At 44.4% G+C, this 12,722-nt stretch overlaps 1 protein-coding gene across 2 annotated transcripts in view; it reads left to right on the forward strand.

Moving 5' to 3' along the window:
• AUTS2 (activator of transcription and developmental regulator AUTS2) overlaps positions 1–12,722 on the forward strand; it is a 1,199,563-nt gene that overhangs the window by 416,572 nt on the left and 770,269 nt on the right. The window lies entirely within an intron of this gene.

Raw genomic sequence — 12,722 nt, forward strand, 5'->3', positions numbered from 1 at the left:
CAAGGGCAGATTTTCACTCTGATCTTCCTGAGTCCAGGCCCCCTGCCCTATCCACCATACTACCAAGCTGCCCCGAAGACCTGAATTCAAATCTCACTGTAGCCACTAGCTCTGTGACCTGGAACACATCATTATGTCTTCTTGGGGCCTCAGTTTCCTCCTCCGTAAAAGTGAGGGGGTTTGCCAGCATGATGGCGGAGGTTCACCTTTCCTAAGTCCTCTGGTCTTTAACTATTAAACTGGCCCACATTTGCATTTGAAATATTTCATCTCTATTGAGAGGTAGTTTGGCACAGAGAATAGTGTGCAGAACTTGGGGTCTGGAGGTTCAAATCCTGCCTCTGAACCTCATCCTCTTAGTGGCTCTCTCTGCCTCAGTTTCTTTTTCTGTAAAATGGGAAGAGTGCTATACTATAGCACATGCCTCTTCAGGACATTATTGGGCTCAGATGATACAATGTGGGTGAAATTCTTTACGAGGTATAAAAAAGGAGATCTAGAAAGGTGAGATTACATGAATGGTGGAATTAAAGACTCTCCCTTTAGTCTTGGGAATTTTCTGCCATTGTAAGAGGGCAGATAAGGTCGTTTTTGTTTATTTTAGGTGGAGGAGCTATGTGTGGGAGTGCATCCCTTAGACCAGAGTACATTAGATCTGCTTTATTGTTTTTGGCTATAAAAATGGGCTTGTCTACACTTGTTCAATTCCCTCCTTTTCCCCTTCCCACACACCCTCCCTTTTTCACCTTGGGGCAGTGAAAGGGAACTGGAAAAAACACAGGGATTGTGATTGGAGAAACTAGATTTAAATCCCACCTTTGTTCCACAAAGAGAAATGTGGATGCCTTCTACTGAAGTGGCTTACTACCTGTGTGACCCTGAGCAATCAATCCATCCACATTTTTTATGTTCCTGCTGTGTGCTGGGTTCTGTGCTAAATGCTGCAGTCATTTAGGTACTCCAGGCCTCAGTTTCCTTGTATATAAAAAGGAGGAGTTTGGGACTTGATGGCCTTTGAGGTCCCCGCCGACTGAAAATCAATGAGCCTTTGGCCATTTTTCTCAGGCAGCTTCCAGGATCAGTTGGGGATGATGACTCCAGCATCTGTCTTGCTGCCATCTTGTCCCTCCCCTCCCATCCCTGTCAGACCCTTGCCTCGGCCTCCTACTTTTTGCCTCTCTGACCCAGGATTCCCTAATGCCTATTTGATCTCTTTCTACATGTTTAATACTGTTTTAGTTTGCGTGGTGCTGAATGATGCCTCCTAAGTAAACCCCCTGACGTCTTGTCCTGGAATCAATTCCCTCATCTTCTGTGTTCACTCTGGCCAAATGTGTTCATTTTAACCCCTCCGCACACAGATCTCTCCAGTGTGTCTCAAGCTCACAGGTGACGATTTCAGTCTTTTCTCCTATAACTGAAATGACCAATAAAGACCACACTCCCACATCCATTTCTCAGGGCCGTAGAACCCTGAAAAAGAAAGAGGAGGAGAAGGGGGTCTTTCTGTAGTCACATCACTGCATGGTGCTCCTGCTATGGGTGACCCCCTAGACACCACGGGACAGAGAGAGAGAGACTGTATCTGACTCAGGTAGATTGAAAGGATCAGATAGTTCAGGCTGAGAAGCCAATGAAAAGAGACTGCTCACAACCCCAAGGTAGCCGGTGGAGAGTATCTTCTCCTAGAAGCAAGTCCCTGCTATGTCCATGTGGATGTCTCCATCTCAGGGGATTTGGGGTGTGTACAAATATGATACAAATATGAGATGGGTTTAAGATGTAAAGAATGCTTGAATTATAGGCCTTGAATGAGAAGGAACCCCAGAGGTCATCCAGCCCAGCACCCTCATTTTACAGATAAAAGAGGTGAGGCTTAGGGAAGTTAAATGATTTTCCAAAGGTCACTAAGGCAAAAAGTTTAAGAGGCATAATTTGAACCCTAGTCCCCTGACTGTATGGCCAATTTCTTTTTTTTTCCTTCTCCGTTGTAATACTCGCTGCCTCTGACCTATCCTGGCTATATGACCCTGAACAAGTCATTTAACCTCTAAGTGCCCCAGGCAACTCTCTAGGACTCTAGGTTGCAGAGGAGATACCATCCTTCATTGAAGAAGGTGTTCCCTCCCTCACCTGGCAGTTCCTTCTACCAAGGAAATCACAGAGACAGTTCAGTCTCTCTCTCTAGAGAACACTAATGAATTGAGAAGTGGTTGATCCAAGAAAAGGCTTCTGCATGGTGGAAAAATGGATACAGCTGGTTTCAGAAGCAGATGTACCTGAATTTAAATTCTGCCTTTGATTCATAGTGGCCATATGAATGTCACTTCACCTGTCTATCCCTCAAGCTGCTCTAAGACTACAAGTTGCAGATCTCTGTAGATGAAGTTTCCAAACTGGGAGTTCCCAACACACAACATAATCATAGATTTTGGCCAATCTTCTCTGACCAATTGATCCATAAGAAACAACACCTCCTGGAGGAGGTGGCACCTGGGTTCCACTTGGAAGGAAGTTAGAGTTCTATTAGGGAACATTCCCTAAAACTAGGGGCATTTTTAGAGCAGAGTGAAAAACTTCAAAATAGACCTCAGTTCCTTTTAAGCAATATGCAGATTTTGGCTGGCGTATAAAATAATGGCCCTGGGGTGATGGTAGCTGTTTTTTGATACCTCATTTGCTGTATTGGTGGTTGTCTCGGGCTCACTTTGTATTTTGAGGGCTCTCCTTCTTATCTTCTCTGATAACATTAAGCAGTAGGATAGATTGGTAGTTGTGTGTTGGTTTAAAATTAGGAAAAGGACAAGATTTACCCAAAGGGACTTATTTTCTACCATGATTGAATAAAGAAAGTCAGCTGAGGAGGCTGGATAAGGTCACCCAGTCACTTTGGGTGATGAAAGAATTGGAGAAGCTGTCATGCTCTGAATCGCTTAGCCCTGGGATTGACGACCAGCTTGTGGATCCCAGCCTTGACAAAACCAAGCTGTCATCTGTCATTCTCCCCTTCCCTCCCGCCTGCTCCTATCACTCATACCTTTTTTCCTTGCTCTTTTTTTTCCATTCTTCTCCCCTCCCTTCTCTCTCTCCAACATGACACCCTCCCCTCCCCTATTCCTTCACACATGTATATCCTCCAACTTTGGAAAATATAGTCCAAAAAAGAGTTTGTCAGTGTGTCTTGGAGGGTCTCCGCTCTTGGCTTACTATAGAAACAATACGACTAAGGATGGTTAGGTTCCCAGGCTAGCCCTTGAATATAATTTACCTCCAAAAATAATAGTTCTAAGTGCAGCCTGCCAGATATGCCATCAAGCCCACAGCTGCCTGGTTTGTTGGGTACAAGGGGAAGAAGGGGAAGGAAATGAGGGCTGGGTCCTTTCCTTTCTTCCTCGTGTATCTCTCTGTTTTATAACATTTAACATTTCCCCTATTCCCTTTCGACAACCTCCCTTTTTTGAGGGAGGATAGGAATTTGGGGTATGATTTCCTTGATATAGAGAATTCGCAGGGAGGAAGCTGCATGTACCATGGCTGAGCAGCACTGGGGGTTAGTGACTTTCCCGGGTTCACACAGACAGAATTAGTCCAACACAGGACTTCCACCCAGGGTCTGTCATCCTCTGGTGGATAGACAGCTGGAGTATCTGGAATTTCTGAGTTCAAATCCTCCTTAAGACAGGAACAAATCTCTTAGCCTTGGTTGATTTGAGTATGGTCACGTGAAAGGGAGGGAGTAGATGGCTTGTGAGCTCCCTCCTTCAGAGGGTCCTTGGCTGACTGTGGCTGCTTCTTGATGCCTCCACTGTTGGCTTGGCAGGGAGATCTGGCCCTCTCAGAGACCACTGGTCTAATGCCCTCCCGAGTCCAAGGTTGTTCCTGGTTGTTATAACCAGACTTTTCTTCAGAAGTCTGTTTAAGCCTTCTTTTAAGCCTCCTCCTCCCTCCTCTAAAGTTTTTTTTTTTAAGGTGAGTGGTGATTATTCCCCAAAGCCAATGCATCAACTCCATCTTCCTTATTGGTGCTTTCTCTCTGTCTCTCTCTGTCTCTTTATCTCTCTCTCTCTCTGTCTCTCTATCTCTGTCTCTCTCTTTCTCTGTCTCTCTCTTTCTCTGTGTGTCTCCATCTCTATGTGTCTGTTTCTCTCTGTCTCTGTTTCTGTGTCTCTCTCTGTCTCTCTTTCTCTGTATGTCTCTGTCTCTATGTGTCTGTTTCTCTCTGGCTCTGTCTCTCTGTCTCTGTGTCTCTCTCTGTCTCTCTCTCTCTGTCTCTATCTCTCTCTCTCTCTTTCTCTCTCTGTCTCTCTGTCTCTTTCTCTCTCTGTATGTCTCTATCTCTATGTGTCTGTTTCTCTCTGTCTCTCTCTCTCTCTCTGTCTCTCTATCTCTGTCTCTTTCTCTGTGTGTCTCCATCTCTGTGTCTCTGTCTGTCTGTCTCTGTCTGTCTCTGTCTGTCTCTGTCTCTCTCTGTCTCTTTATCTCTCTCTCTGTCTCTCTCTTTCTCTCTGTGTCTCCGTCTCTATGTGTCTGTTTCTCTCTGGCTCTGTCTCTCCCTTTCCCTGTCTCCCTGTCTGTCTCTCTTTCATGTCCCTGAGGGTCTAGCGGGTGAGGGGAGCAAGGTGGCCAGCAGAGAAGAAGTGGCCCATCATCATACCTCCGGAGTGATTGTTTGCCCAGAGAATGGTGTTAGAAGGCTCTCACTTTGTCTTGGCCATCAGGATGATGAAGGTAGCCTGAATATTTGAAACCGCATCATGCTGCTGCTAAGAAAACACCATGCCAGGGCAATTGAGTTGAAAGAAAAGCTGGGTGATATGATCACAAGGCACTGAGGACCTTTCAGATCAGATATCTGTGTTGTATTTATAATTTACCATCTCCCTAGTATGAGGGGGGAGAAGGTTCAGCAGGTGGCTTTTCGAGGGTTAGGGTTGCAGTTAGCACCAGCGAATCCATGCTATTTGAGGTGCGTGGGGGGCGTGTTGGGGCAGGGTGTCTTTTCTTTAGCAAACCTTTTCTTCTCCTGGGTGGGCAGTGGCGGTACCAGTATGTGTGGGTCAGCTCTTTACCAAGAAAACTCTTTTGGCAAGAACCAGCATATTTCTATGAAAACCTGCTGTCGTGCAAGAATTAAGTTGTTGTTTTCAGAAAGTTTTGTGCTCACTAAAGGGGATGGAAATGCAGGGCCACAGCTGGGAATTCAGAGAGTTTATTTGCACCACAGGCTTGTAGCTGCTCCTACCTGGGATGCAATGAATATGATTTTATTGCTAATCTCCTTCTGTGGCTGGAGAGCAGCTTGCTTTTCTTAAGGCTGATGGGTTACAATTTGCCAACTGTTCGAGCCCTGAGAACCTGGTGTTCGGCAAAGAGAAAGCTGTCAGGTGAAACCTACATGGTTATCTGTCAGATGAGGAAGCAGATGAGCTTGGATGGGTTCTTCCTCGGAGAGTGTGGAGGTCTGGACGTTGGCAAACTCAGCAGCGATGCCCTTGGCCTCAGATGCCCTGTCCCATTTGATCTTTCGATACGCATTTGTGTTATTAGTAATATATTTATTATATTATATTTATCATATGATGTGATATTGCCTTGTGTTATATTTATTATATTATCTTACGTCAAATATCATAATATTATATTATGTTGTGTTTTTTATTTTATATATTATATAACACATAGTAAATGTTATATAACATAGGTTATAAATTACTATTCTCTCAATTCGAAAAGCACAGTGCCTGTCACAAAGGCCAGCACTTTATAAATGCTAATTGTCAATTGATTGGAAATTTTTTCATTCATTTCTTTCAATGTCTTCTCCCTTAAATATGTCACTTCCCTCCCCCTGAACAGATATAATCACACATACATTCTTTTCAAACTGGGCAGTCATGCTGATGGGAGAGAAGAAATAACCAACTCCATGAAAATGGGATGACATATCATGTGGAACATGCTTTTTTTAGCAATGGAATGGCCTTTGGAGATGGGTCATCTTGTCTTAAACTCATTTTACAAATGAGAAACTGAGGCAGAGTGAAAAGTCAAGGTTATTGGGATTCCTTTCCTCAGTGGAATGATGGGCTTCCTTTTTTTTTTGCTTCCCATGTGTATGCTAATCCCTCTGAACACATTGTGTGTACATGACGGCTTTCCCTGTAGGCGCCTAAATTCTATACTCCAGTAGACTGGCACCCTTTCCTTGGAATGAGAAAAATTAGGAACATAATGTTTCTTTTGCAGTTTAGAATCAGACCCACATCCAGCTGCAGTGGCGGGAGCATCTGTTGAGTGGTATAACTTAATCAGACAGCGTTCCATCTACTGAGTGATTAGTCAGACTGAGTTTATTGGCAACAGAAGCGCTGAATGTTCGATTCACCTGGGTGGGATTTCATAGCATCTTAAGCATTCTTTATCCACCCAATTCTAGACCTTCCTTAACCAATATGGTGACAGAGAGGACATCACAAGGTCAAGGAACTTGGATCAAGGGGAGCTGGAATGTTGAATTTGGGGAAGCCCCTTTCATAGGACTGAAAAGTGTGGGAAGGGGTGGAATGAAAGTAGGTTGGGTTCAGATTTTGGCTAGTTCTAAGTGACAAGCTGCTGAGCCTTCTATATTCTAGTAAAGGTTGTAGGGAGTCACTTGTGATTTTTGAGCATGGAAGGGACATAGCCAGATGACTCACAGCTCAGAGGGATATTTTAGGAACTTTGCTGAGGATTAGTTGAAGTGGAGAGAGACTAGAAAGACCAAAATAGGAGACTATAATCCAGGGGAGAGGTAAAGAGGTTCTGATCAAAGATAGTGACACCATGTATGGATGTGAGAAGTGTTTTGAGAAAGAATCATCAAAAATTGGCAACTGATTGAATTCCTTCCTCCCTTCCTTCCTTCCTGCCTCCCTCACTCCCTCCCTCCTTCTCTCCCTTCCTCTTTTCCTCCACCACTATTACTACCACTACTACTGTTACCACTGCTACTACCTAAAATTTATATAATTGTTAAGGTATCAAGGTAAACTGAGGCACAGGGATGTTAAGTGACTTGCCCTGGGTCACAAAGTAAATTTCTGAATCTGGATTTAAACTCAGGTCTTTCTTATTCTAGGCCTAGTACTCTATCCAACGTGCCACCCACCTGGTAAATAGATTGTAATATTGCCAATTACAATTAGTACTGGACATTTTAAAATTGGACTTAAATTTTTAATATCCAAAGCTACACCTAAGTTTTGTTAATAATGAATGCCTTTGTCCAATTTAAAAACTTGGGGAGCCAACCCCTGACATAAATGGATGCAGAATTTTTTTTCATCAAAATTTGTTCTTCTGGTTCTACATATATGCTCATATTTATCTTGTTTCCCAAGGATAAGAGTTGGAATTTCAATAAATACACACTAATTATTGAAGTTAGAAAGAGATGTAAAACCTCTGGAGTTTTTTCCTTCCTAATTAATAAGTATTTCTGTAGGTCTAAGATTTTAATTAAAACAGAAATAAAGAAGTAACTCAAAGTCCCTGCCTGGCCTCAGGGAGTTTGCTGTCCTTCTGAATAGGCAACAGGAACAACTTGAAATCGTTTCTGCATTAATTTGTGTTTGATGTAGCAGGTAATAGGGAGTCCCACTGGGTTCCTGTATGGGAGAAAGAGAAGATGAAAAATATGCTTAAGGAAGAGTAGTTCTAAATTTCTTAATTCGACTCCATATTTAATGAAATAAAGTGCTTAGACACTGTTGGAACAAATTAGAAATAATTCGATAAAAGGGGGATAGCGGAAACGGTGAGTGAAGGGTCAATCTCAAATACTCTTGGGAGGATGAAAAGCCAGACCTTGGTGATACATTGAATGTAGAGAAGAAAAGACACGGTTCCTAGTCTGGGAGCTTGGGAGATAGATTGGACAATTAACAAAAATGGATCAGTCTGATGAGTAGGAATGATGGAGGTGTGGGTCCGAGGGCTTTGATGATGAATTCAGTCACCTGTAGAGTTCTTTGATGTGATACATGTAGAGACAACCTTGTCAGGGTGGAGAATATGGGATAGGGTGCTGGGTGAGGCCGGACAGAGATTGAGAGAGCAGCAGAGACAGGGAGGTGGGGGGAGAGAGAGGGAGAGGAATGGAGAGGGAGGGAGGAAGACAGAGACACAGAGAGATTTAGGAGTGTTTCAGGGAATTAAAGACAAGAGGGTGGAATTCAAGCATGGGGCCAAGGAGTGGGCCCTGGAAAAGGAACAAGAGACAAGACATAGTCTCTGCCAGAAAAATGTGACAAGTGGAAAGAATTTGGAGAAGGAGTTGGGGGTGATTAGAAGAGAGAGAGCATGGGAAGAAGAGAGGGAGGAAAAGAGGGGAGGGAGAGTAGAGGGGGAGAGGAACTGGGGAGAGAGAGAGAGAGAGAGAGAGAGAGAGGAAGAAGAAGAAGGAGGAGGAGGAGGAGGAGGAGGAGGAAAAGACAGGAAAGGAGGAGAAAGGAAGAAAGAGCAGGAGAGGAAAATAATGAAGGAAAGATTCAAAGAGAATGAAATAAAGAGATTAAATGAAGGGAAAGACAGAGAGTTGGAATAGAGTGGGGAATTACTTAAACACTCATTATGCTAAACAGCGAAAGGCCCAACCCTCTAGGAGCTTACATTTCAATTGGACAAGACCGAACTTGAAGGGTAGGGGTGGATGGAAACAGAGGGGATGGTGTGTGGTGTCACTGACAGCAGGTATGCTGGGCTTGAGGCCCTGGCTTTGAACCTGGTCTTAGCTGGTCAAAGCTTTTTGTCCATGGCCAGGATGGTCCCGCTAGCACTCCGTCAGTTAAGGACAGTTGGTCATCCTCGGCTTACCCACCTCACCAGCTGTTGTAAATTATTGTCATTTTTGTGATACGAGAGGGGGCTTGGGGTGGGGGGAGAGGGACTAAGAGCAAGCTGCCTCGTTGTCCAACAAGGAATTCGTGGTAACCATGGAGAAAGTAGTTTTGAGCATAACAACTCCCAGACTTTAATGACAGGAGAGACTTAAGCCGGTTGGAAGTTTTAAGACCAGAAAGCAGAAGAGAGAGAGAGATTGGAAATGCTCCTGATACCATCTGTTAATTTGCTATCTATTGACATACATTAGCCCTTGATGGACATGCCGTATTTACTCTCATGATTTCCTCCTCCTTCCCTCTTCAAAGCAAATATTTTACCTGTAAGGGAATGTATGTGTGTGAGAACGGTGTTGGAAATGGTGTAGAATTCATTAAGAATGTTAGCTCGTCCTGACTTTTGCTCTGAACAGAAAGAAGTCACTTGTGTGAACCCCGCCTCAGTCAGGTCTCTGAAAGCTTTGTTTGAGTAATTAGAGAGTTTTGAAGGGTGCTGAAATTCTCTTTTCTACTGAATATGTCTTAAAATTTGCCAAGGAGTTGTGTGGCGTGTGCGTGTAGGTATCATGTGCGTAGGCACGTGTTTATATATGCTTGCATGTCCATTAATAGGATTGCAGCACATATATGTGTATATATGTATAGTGTGTGTGTGTGTACGCGCGCGTGCGTGTGCACTCCTGTTTGTGTGTGTTAGCAGCATGGCAGCAAGCCCGATTCAGATTTAAGAAAACCTCGGTTCAAATCCTGCCTCAGACACATTATGACCGTGTGACCTTATGCTCTAAGCAGATTTCTAAGTTTCTGTTGCACTGCCTTGATAGAGGGACTTTTCTCATATAGGAGTTCTCTGTGCCAATGGAATCACAGGCTCAGTCTTTCTTCCTTCTCTCTTTCCTCTCTTCTCCTCTTCTGCCGTCACTCTATCCCTGTTTCCATCTCTCTCTCTTTCTTTCCTCTGTAGATTTGCCGTATTGCCTCAGTGGCTAATCTTGAACCCAGATCTTCCTGGCTTCCTCTTTATCCACTATGGGATACCATTCTCTATTCTACCTGTCAGTACGCTAGAACATTTTTGTCTTTCACCCCCAAAGTAAGGATGGGACAAATAAGGTGAATCCAAATAAAACAAAAGCCCTTAAAATTGCCTTGTTACTTTCCCCTATTAAACATCCCCTGCTATTAACACCCCCTCAGCACCCCCCCCCCCAATTTCTTTGGGGAGAGGGGATGGAGGCATTATACTAACTTTCTGACCATGGATACAAGGAGCAAAGTCAGAGAGATCCAGTATGTAAATTAGATTTGTGGTTGAGTGGAATTGATTCTGTTGAGACTAAATTAATCACAGTGCTTAATCATGGTGACCTTTAAACATCACAGTCTTGACGCAGCTGCAGGGCAGCGCCATGTTCAGTTGGTGAGTGCCCATGAGAGTTGCCTGCTGGAATTCCCACCTCAAGGGGGCCAGCCTGGCCCTCATCCCATTCGTTGGTGTTGGCTGGAGCATCCAGCTACCTGGCCAACAGGCTGCTGTTGCTGCTGTCTTTGTGGTGATTGTGGGTTCTTGACTTGGGCAAATTAACTTTTAAGTTATTTTCTAGCAGAAAACAAAACAAACAAACCCACCAAAAATATCCTGACTCTGCTGAAACACCTGTAAGAGAGAGTCTCTGGGCAGATTCATCTTAAAGGGCCGCACAGTTGGGAATCTAGAAGGTAAGGCCCTTTAAACCAGAGTATTTCTTTCACTGACCCCTTACGAAGGGCAAATTCCGTTCATTTTAATACGTCAAGCACTTAATGAGTTCCTTCCTTCTATGGTTCAGTGGTGAATTTCTTGAGTCATTTCAGTTTTGTTCCACTCTTTGGGACCTCCTTTGAACTCACGTGTTCTTGATTCCAGGCCCTCTAGGCATTGGGTCATCTAGCTGCCCTCTGGAAAGACAGGTGGAGTCCCATGAGGATGAGCTTTAAATGCCCAATCAAAGAGTTGGTACTGTATTCTGGAGGCGATTCGGAACCACCAGTGCTTCTTAGGCAGTTTAGTGACATGGTTAAGTTTCCTTGGAAATGAATGCTAAGGCAGGGAGGAAGGGGAGGTGGCAGCATTTGTCTTTCTTTATAAACATAAAGGGAAACTGAGCGATGGAAGGACCCTTTTATTCTCATCACCTGGCACAAATGCTTATCACCTTTCATAGTGTCTGGCAACGTCTCCAGAAGAGATCGTTGAAATTACCTAGTTGTATGTTCTGAGACCATCATGGTTTTTTGCTTTGGTGACTTGGTACTTGATACGTATGATTGCTCGCTCCCCTATAAGAGTCTGTTCTCTCTAGGACCGAGCTCCTAGGCTCCAAAAACCCAATCATCCTGACATCCTAATAAGAGACAGACAAGGGCAGGTTGTGTGGGCAGGAGGTCTTTGGCGGAGGAGAAAAATTCTGGAATTTCAGAACTTGAAGGTCCCGATGATCAGTCCAGACCCCTAATTGAATGACTGAGGAAAATGAAGCCCCAAATGGGTAAGGTCTGGTGAGACAATGGGGATCAAGAGGTAGTTTTCTTCACTGGGATCAGAGGCCCTGAATACATGGATTCCTTGACACAGACAGGGCCTGAAGTCTCTTATACTTCCTCAAAAGACAACATGGTACATAGGAAGGTGGCGGGTTATAGAATAAGAGAATTTGGATTCTAACCCTGGCTTGGGAGGATTGAAATTAATGGCCTCTGAGGTCCCTCCTAGCTTCAAATGAATGAGCCCATCATCCTGTGATCTTGGTACACTCTTGACAGGGAGCAGCAGTGCCCACAAGGCGACAGAGGAAGACGGATGCTGCAGAAAATGCTAAGCTAACCTTTAGGGCAGACAACTGCAGGAAACCTTCCTCCTCTCCCTCCTCCCCCTTTCCCTCCTCTTCTTCTCTTTCCATCTTCCTCCCCCTTGTCCCGCCTCCTCTTTTCTTTCCCCTTCTGTCCCTCCTCCTCCCCCTATCCTCCCTTCCCCTCTTCTCCCTCCCCCCTTGTCTCAAACCAGCCCTCAATGCTTATTTCCCTGGGGTTCCTGGTCTTGCCAGTCTCTATTGTCTTTTATTTTCCCATATCGATTTGTTTATTTAAGAAGATTAGCAAAATTTGAATATCTCCCCCTCCCCTTCCCCTTTTGCTGTTTTGATTCTATGCTTTTCAATTTCCTGTGGGGAAAATTTATTGTGGATGGAAACCCAGAGGTTTATCTGTCTGACCTCTAGCTGATTATCAGATTGAGATCAGTGTGTAAATGATGAATTGCCTTTGAGAGCTTTCAGTCTGCTTGGGGACATTAACATCAGGTGTGGCAGCCTTGTCTCATTGGGAAGGCCAGTGTCCCAGCGACTTTCATCTTAATTTGACCTTATTCAGAAGCCGTTTGTAGTGGTGGTCGATTCCTGATGAATTTAATCACCTGTTTTACATAGGCAGGGACCAAATATTGATGCTTGAAAGGGCGAGGTTGTGATAGATTCCTACCAAAAGTGAGTGAAAAGAGGGAGAGGAATCCCCAGAGTGATGATCAAGTCCATTAACCCATGTGGAATGTCAAAGACTAGGAGAGAGATTGACTGCAGTGACTGTGGTGGCCGTCGGTGGTTGTAGATTTGAGGATGATGCCTCTTCTCTAGGGTCATAGCCCTGAGATAGCCAGAAGGTCCTGGAGTCTGACCTGCTGCCTTCATACACAAAGTTATACAGTCTGTAAGGAGCAGAGCCAGAACTGGTACCCGGGTCTTTGGCTTCCAAACTCTTCCACCGTTTTGTAGTGCTGGGCGGCCCAGTGGGCAAAACTCAGGACCTGGA

This window comes from Trichosurus vulpecula, chromosome 7 (genome assembly GCF_011100635.1).
Source record: "Trichosurus vulpecula isolate mTriVul1 chromosome 7, mTriVul1.pri, whole genome shotgun sequence".
NCBI lineage: Eukaryota > Metazoa > Chordata > Mammalia > Diprotodontia > Phalangeridae > Trichosurus > Trichosurus vulpecula.